This window comes from Clarias gariepinus, chromosome 7 (genome assembly GCF_024256425.1).
Source record: "Clarias gariepinus isolate MV-2021 ecotype Netherlands chromosome 7, CGAR_prim_01v2, whole genome shotgun sequence".
NCBI lineage: Eukaryota > Metazoa > Chordata > Actinopteri > Siluriformes > Clariidae > Clarias > Clarias gariepinus.
The window spans coordinates 26,324,930-26,337,168 of record NC_071106.1 but is presented as its reverse complement, the minus strand read 5'-3'; positions in this window follow the sequence as shown (position 1 = coordinate 26,337,168).

Here is a 12,239-nt window from a genome sequence, read left to right as displayed (position 1 = left end):
AGTCCCTGCTCGTACTCTGCACAAAATACACATTCACTTTATACATTGTGACCTTACCGAAGTTGTCATCGCATGGAGGACTCTGGTTGCTGCTGAGGATGGTCCATATGGTATACTTTGGATGTGTGTAATGACTAAGGATGGTGCCACTCGATGCCCACAAATAGATTATACACAATAGTGAAAGACAGGAAGTGTGGACTTTATATCAACTTGAACACCTATTCCATTATATTAAACTTTGTCTTTAAGCACAGATTTGGAATCATACTGTTTCATATAACTCAAAATGAGGATAGGTTCCTGTTGAGTCTAGTTCCTCTCAAGGTTTCTTATTATTATCTCAGTTTTTCTAATCTATTTACATTGTTTTTCTAAATTATTTAAAGCTGCTTTGTGATGACCATTGTTGAATGCACTAAATAAATATAACTGAAGTTAAACAATTACTCCATTAATTCTTTTTAGCAAAAATTACCCAGATATTACCCAGAAGACATTTACCAAAGGTCTGTAGTAGTTGTAAATTGACAAGTGTTTACAACATTTTCAGTAGAAATATTAGAACTTGAACTAACTAACTTGAACTTAACAGCTTTTATTCCAAAGTAAATTTGTTTTATATGCCCTTCTAAGGGAAGAATCTACAAAGAATGAGTGGCAAAGTTTTTTTTTTTCAACAACACCTCAGCAGTACAATCCCAATCTTGTGTTGTGGTCGCGTCATTTTACTGATGTCTGCTTTTTCATGTACACTTATGACTAGTTTTGTGGTCCAGGGTCACATTTCTCTATATGAGGTGTTAAAAACTAAACCATAGCAGAAACATATTATACTACACGTCCTACTTCGCGGCAGCACAGGTTTTCACATTCGCTTGGCATTCTGACACAGTTCCCACATGTGCACCTAAACAAATATTACCATGATGATGCCATCACATCTAACAATTAACGTTACCACACTCTTGTTAACATATGACACCACTGAGAAACGTCCTGCTCCAGTTGTGCTTGCAAAACAGTTTATTGTCGATGTGCCACTTCAACCGTTTCATTGTCAGACTCCAGCTCAAATTGATAGGATAAAATCGAGGCAATCTTTTCTATGTATTGACGGGTCTCCAGAGCTGTCATTCAGTTATGGTAATGGGCGTTTCGTTTTCCAACATTCGCTGTAGTGGTAGATCAATCATAAAGCCATCTGACCAATCACAGCAGTGAGGGCTCACGAAAAGGAGGGGTTTCGACAGACTGATTCTTCGAACTGCTTCACACGAGTCGTTTACGAATCATTTAGAAATGGGGTAAACTAAAGTAGAAAGTATTTTTTGACCTTGCATACATGTAAACCTGTTTTAAGAGACTCATAAAGCAATATTAGCAACCTTTAAAATGGCATAATATGGGCACATTAATTACATAAATAAAATAAGATTTTAAACAATGGATAACCTTCATTCATTCTCTGTACCAATTATCCTGTACAGGGTCGCAGGAGGCCTAGAGCCTATCCCAGGGGACTTGGGACACTAGACAAGGTCACACATTCACTTAGACACTTCAGACAATTTGGAAATGCCAATCTTTGGATTGTGGGAGAAACAAGAGTACCCAAAGGAAACATGACACTCCGGAGCATGATAGGTCAGTGTGTTAAGGCTTTGGGTTACTGTTTAGAAGGTCAGCAGTTCAAGCCCTAGGTCCAGCAAGATGCCACACTTGGACAAGGTGCTTAGCCGTTAATTCCAGAGGTGCTGTATCATGGCTGGTTCCTAACAAGAAGAAAGAATTTTACTCTAATGTAAATGTGACAAAGTCTTCTATGTCTTCTTCTTGAACAGGGCCTTTGCTGTTTTATAGGTAGAACATCAGGCTATTCTTTGTCTACTGCTAATGACTCCTCTTGCACATTTGAGGTTACAGGTTCAAGTGTTGAATCTGTCATAAACATCTGCTTAATACATCTGCACTGTGGCTACTAGCTTTATATATGGTCCTGTTGTCTTTTAAAGTTCATCAAGCCACCAAGGCATGATTTGAGCTGTACCTCAACTGAAAAATTGACACATTTTAACTCACGTTTATTCTGGTAATCATGCTAAACCAGGTAAAACTTTTGTAAAATATTAAAGGACAAAACTTTTCACCTTGGACACATCAGACCAAATGCATTTTATCGAAATGGCAAAATTTGTCTTGTAGTTTTTTCTTTTTATGTGAAATGGCTCTTATCCAGCCAACCCATCCCATACCTGACATAGAATCTCAAGAAGCCATTCTGATTTTTTTTGTCTCAACATTAGATCCTATTGTTGCCATTTTAAAGTTAATGTTTGTATATCAAATTAGCTTAATAAACATACCTGTATATGCTTAAACTTGGTCAGTAGTTCCAATGGAATGGTTGTATTGCAAACCAGTAGAGAATACATCTAGTATGGGTTAGTAATTTTGAGGAATAGTAAAAAATTTAACAGAATTTGTGTACATTTTTACTTTTTTTTATTATTATTGTCTAAATTGATGCACTTCCACTAAAACATTAAACAGGGCATGGGACAGAATTGAAAAAAAGGCTTGGATGCAAGAATGCATCATCTGTGTGGTATTTTAGCTGGTCAGTTTTACTGTAGGGCTTTCGGGAACCTACGTGCTATTCTTCTCCTTTCCTTTGGCAGGACTATTTGTTCTTGGTAATGTTACTTAGTGCCCCATTTTCTCCACATGCTGATGATGGCCTTAACAGATTTTTTTTTTATATCCAGGAATATACCTGGAAGACAAAAGTCAATTATTGTGACAGTTTAATCCACAGCTGTTTAGTCCCAATCCTTTGAGTTGTCTTCACAATGTGCTTGTGGCAATACACCTACTTTCACGATTAACCATAACTTTGACTTCTACTTTCAGTTATTTAACATGCATCTTTACGTATTAAGTGATCTCCATCCATTTTTTTTTACCACATTTCTTCCATGAAGTAGAAGGCACAGCACAAGGCAAGTGCACACACAGCCATCAAATGCAGTTTGAACGCCTGCTCTTTTTCTTCCTCAGTTTTTTTTTAATAAATAAAAGAAAAAAATGATATATGTTTGTTTCTGTTTGCACATAGCTTTCCCTGTCAAACAAATAAAAAAAATCTAAATATCAGGTTAGATAAGTGTGAGGGAATTAAAATAAAAATTGTTAAATTTAAAATATTAAATTGTGTTTATTTAGAAAAAAAAAACATCTTACCTGGGCTAAGGACATAAAGGACTGGATTGTTGCTTAGTGGTCTAAAGTTATCTTGACAGATGAAAGTAAATTTAGCATTTTATTTGGAAATCAAGGTCCCAGAGTCTGGAGGAGGAGATTAGGCACAGAATCCAAGTTGCCTGTGGTCCAGTGTAAAGTTTGCAGTGGTGGTTTGGGGAGCCGTGTCATCTGCCACAGTAATTAGCGCATAGGGAGCCCCGACAAGTAGTCCAGCATTTCTGTGTTAATCTTTTATTTTTTTGTTGATCTTAAGTAATCTAAATTTCTGAAATACTGAATTTTGGGTTTTCATTAGCTGTAAGCAAAAAAAAAAATTAATATATAAATATAAATATATATTTAGATATATTTGCTGAGTTCAAATATGAAACATAAAAAAAATCATACTACAATAATTGTTACCAAAGTTACCTCCTTTTATTTAACATGGGTTAAGCAAGAATAAACTGCCGTTGTACAAGTGTGCTTTATTATTTGCTTTTTGTTGTTGAATTGGCTAATGCTGTTTAGTTGTTTCTAGAAACTCTCCTGATTCTACAATTCCACATACTTCTGACCTTTAGCACGACTTAATGAGTAGGTCTGAGAAGATAATGTTCACATTATATCTCTATATAACACCAGATAACTGTGGTGTGCCACAAATGATACATTAATTGGGAAATATTCTTTAACATGGATGAATGAACAGAATTAAATGCAACAGGAAAACTGCATTGTTTTTTTTTAAAGACTAAATAGTTTATTAATGGCTTCTGCAATGGTTTCTGTCTGGCCAATAGAGGGCACTAGGGTGCTGCCTAACTGAAATTTTCCCTATTCGAAGTGAGATCATAATTTACATGAATAAATAATAAAATACATAATTTGTTAATGTTAACAATGTTTTTTTACACTGTTTATAATTTTCTTTAAATATATTATGTAATAGCATGTTATGTACAAAATATAAATCATTATCCTTGGGGGAAATGGTGTACCCCTTAATAACTGTCCATGGTATGTTAAAAAAAAAAAACCACTCAGTTATGAATCTAGTCAATGGTTGATTCATATAATAACAGAAAATTATGTAATTAGTATTTTCAGGTTTGATGCTTAAGGAGCAATAAAATTTGGCAAAAACTCCCAGAGGCTGAGTAAACCAGTGCACTGAGCAGTGATTTTTATTTCTTTTTTTCTTTTTTTTTGTATTAGTAATGACAATGATGAATGCAAGTACTCAAAACTTTAAATTCTAGCCTACTCCTAATTCAATAAAGTCTCTTTTTAAAGATCCGTTTGAAAGAAGAACTTTGGTGGGAAAACTGCAAGTAAAAGAGCTTGGCCCTTGAACAAGTTTTTGGTACATTTTTAAAGATTTTGAAAGATTATATTATGGAGAAGGTAGATGCAGGCAGATGAGAGACTGACATTTCCACCCACTGACAGTTGGTGCTCACACTACATAAAAATACTATTTTATGAGTTCAATCCCATTTAATATGCAAATGCTGACACAGTCACTTCACAACTGCTCTGTGCTTATTGGAGGGCTAAGCACCATCCTCCAAAAGGGACAAATAAACAGACTCACTGCTTAAGCCTACAATGGAGCTACTGTGATGAGGGGAGCCACAGGTGGAGTGCAGTATAACACACTTATAAAAAAGATACACAGTGATACAAATAATGTTCTTCGAAGTGCGGTTTTGTATATTAAATAAATGTACACTTAATGGCATGGAAAAGACCTCTGATAATAGAATTTTTTACCTTTTAAGATACACCTGAATTGAAAGTACAAAATTGTTCCAACATAAAGAGTACAGAATGTTCCGGACAGTGGGAGGAGTTTATTTTTTACCTCAGAACAACATTGAAACTCCAAAAAGACCGGAGAAGGAGAATCCAGCAAACTGTGTCTCATATAATCCTTATTCTCATAATCTAAAATTGAGTATTATGATAATATAAAAATAAAATAGTTTCTTTTTGGCTAGCTTTGGCCAGTTTATAGGAAATATTGTCTTTCAGTGTCACCTACATAGTTTAGGGTAGCATGTAAATAACACTGCTAATCATGTTAACATACTGCCTTATGTGGCTTAGCCCAAACATGTTAGCTCACTGTGGCTAAGCTAATGCCTTATGTAGATTACCAATGTTCATGAATATCAGCTGTGGTGTAAATTTTCTAATGTATTTCATTTTAAATAGCTTTAGCTTATAGTAGCTATTTTTTTAGTTTTTTGTTAGCTTATGCCATTACTATCTATAATGTTATTCAGGCCAAACCATTTTAACTCCAGGTGGCTAAAATACTAGCCTTATGTAGCTTACAAATTTTCGTGATATACAAAAAAAAAAAAGTACAAGTTATTGTATGACATGACAAAAGCTTGTGTTGTCTTTATGGATGGTCATTAGTGATTGATGATGATAATATATATCCGTTTATTTTATCATGCTCGTTGTTTCTTTCTTTTTCTCTAAACAGTTGTGACTTGAAAATGATTAGCCTACTGTTTGATAGAAAGCAAATGCAAACAAGCAGGCAAGATACAGACGGCCCATCACTGTGTTATAAAATCAGACTAATGATGACACTCTCTGATTTCTGGCAGCATGGGAACCTGGACCACAACCGGTGTCTGGATTCGGGATGGATCCCTTGTATTTTTAAAGTAGATGTACATACGTTTCTGTCTGGACCTGTGACTGCATACAACCAGGACATGCACTGAACTCAGGTGCCAGGATTGTTGCCACTGCTGGTTTGCAAAGGGTCTGTGTGCATTGCAAAGCAGTGCATGGTAAGCAGGGAAATAGCAGGTATGCAATGTTCACTAATGTCTTTAGTTAAACAGGAACTTCTTTTTTTCACTTCAGGATGTGTGACTGTGCATAGAATGTAAGAGTGGGCTTTACAAACCTAACACACTTTTTCATCGTGCACTGTTTGTGTTTGCACTGTTTCACCTTGAATGTGTGTTTGCATGCCCATATGTATGCCATAAATGTGCCTTATGTATGTAAGATAATTTGTGTTCCTCATCACTTAATCCTGTACATTTTCCCTGCACTATGTGAGTGAGTGGGTTATGCATAGGAAAACTCATATCTGACATGAGTTTTTTTTTTTTTATCAGCGTTATTTTGCCTGTCAGTTAACCATTTTCTAAATAAACTACAAATAAAAATATATGTTTCTTTTTTTTTCTTTTCTTTTCTCTTGTAGCACTTCCCTCTCTGTCACATACCTGACCGAAAGACTTATTAAGCAGCTCATTATTGTCTTCTCTGGTTTGATTACAGCATTATTCATAATCATTCACGCCTCTTTAAATATGGCCTTTCTAAACAAAAAGAGTCTTAGGAAATGTAAATAAAGATGCATGAGTAGGATAATTGTCAGATAATTTTGAAGCAAAAACTCCAGTTCACAAAAGATTCAGTTCACAAAATCATGTACACAAATGTTATGAATGGGGTTTGTAAACTTATTTCAGTGACTTATTTTTTTGTTCTGTTTTCAATAACCATGCATGACTGTCATTTTCTCCAAAATACAAACTTGTGCTACTCACATGTTACTGTAACCCAGTTTGTGCTGAATACAGCATAATCAGACTTTAGACATTTATAAGTAACTGAAAAATATGCAAATGACAGGACACGTCAAAACTTCCCTAAACCCCAAGACACCTGCAGACAAATTAAATTATCATATTTAGCTTGGCATCCAATGATGTAAGCCATTTGCACCCATTTAAATTTATTTAATGCAATTATTGCCTATAATATTAAGTATATTGTGCATGTAGCATTTACTATCCACTGCCTACGATAACTTTTTGCTGGGGATAGCAACAGCTGTGCAGAAGTCGATGCAGTCGTTTAAAAGTTTTCCAGATTTGTGTAGTCACTGGGTTTGTGCACATCTCATTACATTTAGGCTTTTGGCACACACTCTTATCCAGAGCGACTTACATTTTTATCTCCTTACACATCTGAGCAGTTGAGGGTTAAGGGCCTTGCTCAAGGGCCCAACAGTGGCAACTTGGTGGTTGTGGGGTTTGAACCTGGGATCTTCCGAACCGTAGTCCAATGCCTTAACCACTGAGCTACCCATGGCCCTTGGTAAAGTTATTTATGCTTTTTATTTTATTTCTGCTCTCAAAGAATGTTGGGTATTTTGTGAAAAGTAAGCAAAAATTAATTTAAAAGTTTAAACTGTATTGTGAACAGTTTGCGGAAAAATTATAGATGGAAAATTGTATTTTATATACTGTACAATTTTAGCGTGATTGTATTTTGTGAGAGGTTTTTTAGCTAATAGAAGAGTTTTATTTAGTTTAAATATTTGTTTATGGTAAACCTGAATTATGTATTTTTACAGAATATTTTACTGTAATCTAAAGCAGTGTTTAAATATATGCATTTGATACATTTTTATGGTCACTGATAATAAATTTATTGAATGTCTCATTAAATAGGAAAATTACTTTTTTAGACACCATAAAGGTTGGCTTGTCACTCGTGTGGTCCCTTCAAGGACAAGATTTGTACCTTTGTATCTTTAATTAAGGTCTCTCTTCCTTATATCTGTGTGCATTGCAAAGCAGTGCATGGTAAGCAGGTAAATAGCAGGTATGCAATGTTCACTAATGTCTTTAGTTGAACAGGAACTTATTTTTTTCATTTCAGAATGTGTGACTGTGCATAGGATGTAAGAGTGGGCTTTACAAACCTAACACACTTTTTTCATCGTACGCTGTTTGTGTTTGCACTGTTTCACCTTGAATGTGTGTTTGCATGCCCATATGTATGCCATAAATGTGCCTTATGTATGTAAGATGATTTGTGTTCCTCATCACTTAATCCTGTACATTTTCCCTGCACTATGTGAGTGAGTGGGTTATGCACAGGAAACCTCATATCTGACATGAGGTTTTTTATCTGCGTTATTTTGCCTGTCAGTTAACTATTTTCTAAATGAACTACAAATAAAAATATGTTTCTTTTTTTCTTTTCTCTTGTAGCACTTCCCTCTCTGTCACATACCTGACTGAAAGACTTATTAAGCAGCTCATTATTGTCTTCTCTGGTTTGATTACAGCATTATTCATAATCATTCACGCCTCCTCAAATACAGCCTTTCTAAACAAAAAGAGTCTTAGAAAATGTAAATAAAGATGCATGAGTAGGATAATTGTCAGATAATTTTGAAGCAAAAACTCCAGTTCACAAAAGATTCAGTTCACAAAATCATGTACACAAATGTTATGAATGGGGTTTGTAAACTTATTTCAGTGACTTATTTTTTGTTTTGTTTTCAATAACCATGCATGACTGTCATTTTCTCCAAAATACAAACTTGTGCTACTCACATGTTACTGTAACCCAGTTTGTGCTGAATACAGCATAATCAGACTTTAGACATTTATAAGTAACTGAAAAATATGCAAATGACAGGACACGTCGAAACTTCCCTAAACCCCAAGACACCTGCAGACCCCTAAGATTAAATTATCATATTTAGCTTGGCATCCAATGATGTAAGCCATTTGCACCCATTTAAATGTATTTAATGCAATTATTGACTATAATATTAAGTATATTGTGCATGTAGCATGTACTATTCACTGCCAATAACTTTTTGCTGGGGATAGCAACAGCTGTGCAGAAGTCGATGCAGTCGTTTAAGAGTTTTCCAGATCTGTGTAGTCACTGGGTTTGTGCATCTCATTACATTTACATTTAGGTTTTTGGCAGACACTCTTATCCAGAGCGACTTACATTTTTATCTCATCACACATCTGAGCAGTTGAGGGTTAAGGGCCTTGCTCAAGGGCCCAACAGTGGCAACTTGGTGGTTGTGGGGTTTGAACCGTAGTCCAACAGTACATTTTGTTTTCCGATGGTACAAATAATGTCCTTGGTGGTAGACAGAACAGAACTACAATTTTGTTTCTATATATTAAGGGGCAATTCCGTGCCATTGAAAGGTACTGCCCCAGTGACAATGGTTTGTACCTTCATTAGTACAAAACTGGAGCTTTATTTTAGAGAGTGCACAAAATTGGTCAAAAGAAATGCACCCTATGTCTGTGTATTTGTTTTTTCCCCTTATTTGTTTACAGATCTGGTGGTTTATATTTTCTGCATTGTTTTTCCCAGGCTTCCAGATGAAGTACTGTGCTTGAGGAGAGCTTGGTGGAATTTTTATGGCTATTTTGTTAATACTGTATATGAGCACAAGCAAAATCAAAATGACTTACAGTGTTTTGGAGCTGAAAACTGAAGGCTCAGTAAGAATGCTAGAAGATGAGTTTATTTTTTATGCCGCCTTTTCTCAAGAAGGCAACACAGCAAGCTGTTTACAATTATTAGTCGTGCCATTTTGTAAGTGATTATGTTGATGAGAAACACGGGCAATTCCAGGCAAGTGGGGGGACCCAGAACTAGTCGGGGGAGGGGCTCATGGGAAATCAGATTCCCTCCAGAAACACCCTAGATGCTCAGCAATGGAGGTATGTGTGGCTGCCTCCTTAGCTTTGCTAATAGGCATGACCAGCATTATGTATCACTTATGTTTTTTCTCCCTCCGGCTTCTGTGTCAGTTTCCAGGGATCACAATCCACAGAGACCCTAAGGGTCTCGTTATGTCATCCAGAATGTTGAGAATCCGAATAAAGTCGCTTACAATGGCTGTGTTGTGCTCCAACCCAAAGTTAATCAAGTCACTATGGCTGTAGGCATGGGTTGCTTGACAAAACTTAAGATTCCAAAGCATAAACATAAACAATAGAGGCACTAAGTCACAAGCCCCTATGTCTGCACACGCTGCCTTCAAGCCATTTCCGGAGTGCTTGTTGCTCCCATATCAGGCAGCTCCTTCCCAGCAAGGTTTTCTGAGTGAAATAATCTGCAGCATCCAAGCTTTAGCTAAGTAAAAAGTTAAAGCTGGAAATAAGCTGACCAGCTTTAATGCATTTAGTGATATTATTATTTCAGGTTGAAACCCACATACATATCTGTACGGCAGAACTCTCTGCGAAACTTATTAATACATGAAATAAAATTTGGTAGGGTTAAGTATCTTACGCTTTGTTTACACTAAGTTGTACTTCCTTCATTTTCTGCCAAATACACTCCCTGTTTAAAGTAGATTATCAAATCCAACACACATTGACATTGACAACATTTTGATTTTAGTGCATAACACTGTGCTCTCAGTTCGGGTATTTTACACGCCCTCATCTTGGACTGCTGCAGATATGTTTGCTCTAACAATCCGTGTTTTATCTCATAGTGGCGCTTCAAACTACTGCTTTAAATAGCATCAAGGTTTTGGAACTTATGAGACAAACTGGTTTTAAACTTCCAGCAGGAAGAATAAACATACATTGATCTGTCCATACATCTGTAAAGGGTCAGTTTTCACAAGTTAAATACCTTTTTTGCAGTAAGCCATGCTTTGTTTGTGTTCATCAGGATTCATTAAAGTTGTTTTTGTGTTCTCTCCGCATCCTCTGTGTATACTGTATATGGTAAACTATTGCGTTGATTAGCTCTGTTAAGTGATGTGTATAGCCGTGCCCACTTTGAGGGCAAAAATCTGGCACAAAACTGCTCATAATGTCACTTTTACTCAAAATTTTGATGTGACATTATAAGGTAATTTATGGCACAGATTAACCTTAGCAAATACTGAAGGACTGGCAAAGTTTCATTGAATTCTATCCACCCAGTTTTATGTGGTGCTGTGACAACTTCAACTGGACAGACATACAGACAGAAATGTTTTAGGTCCTCCAGTGTACTGTATGAAACACTATAATAAAACAGACGGTGCCAGTCAAAAGTTTGAACACACCTTCTTATTCAATCAGTTTTTTTTCCTTGTTTTCAACATTGTATATATTTACATTTTTTTGGTTAGGCAGTGTATATGTAATAGTTTCTGTAACACCTAATGCTATAGATACATTTGGAGCTGCACGATTAATGGAAAAAACAATTACGATCTCGATTCATATACTGTATAATGTACATGCGATCTCATTTCTGAATGATGGCGATTCATTTGCGCGTGTATTCCCCTGCTTTCAAATCACGCAGCATTCATAAGTTCACTTATTTACTTGAGAACGATCCCGGATTGCTGTATAAGTTAAGGTCACTGGTTGGACTCAAACAGTGTAACACAAAACACTATGAAGTTACCAATCAGGTCAGAGATTAGCAAATGATTTAGTTACACAATTTAATCACTTCTCATCTCTCTTCCTTATTTATGGCCTTCTGCTGTCACTAACATAACATGCACAACACTCTGCTCGCTGAATTCCAGCCAATTATATGCTTTTAAAAAGAGCTTTTTTTACATTCTGATGACCTGTGACTCACTTTGATGCTTTATGTGTCGGCTTAATACAGATGTGTCAAACGGTTACACCCTTATCACACCTATGCCGTTTGAGTCGCAGCGAGATGTAGCGAAGAGGTTCCGCAGGGCCTCCGAGCTTCTGCAAGGACCGCCCAACATTAAACATTTAGGTGTAGTGTAGGGGTAGGGGTAGGAGATAGGGGTGTTACTTTTTCTTCGATTGCGTTTATCATGGCATAAGTTGATTGTGCATCTGTGTTGTTTTTATCAGCAAATGGTAAATGTCTCTCACACACATGCTAAAAACTGAAATACATCCTACTGTCTGATCAGAGACAGGCACATGCAGTTCTTGGCAGACTTTGATGCGATGCTCCTTCTGCTCCTTCTATATACAGGGCTCGATTTGAGGGGGGATGCTGGGAGATGCCATCCCCCTGTTGAAAAATTACAAAAACCATCCCCTCTGTAAAACCACCATCCCCATTTAATTTATTGATTCTGTGTATTATGTAAAATTTGTGATGGAAATTAAATATTAAAACTATCCACGTATGATCATTTTCGAACTATAAATAACTGCGATAAGCCAATCAGAATC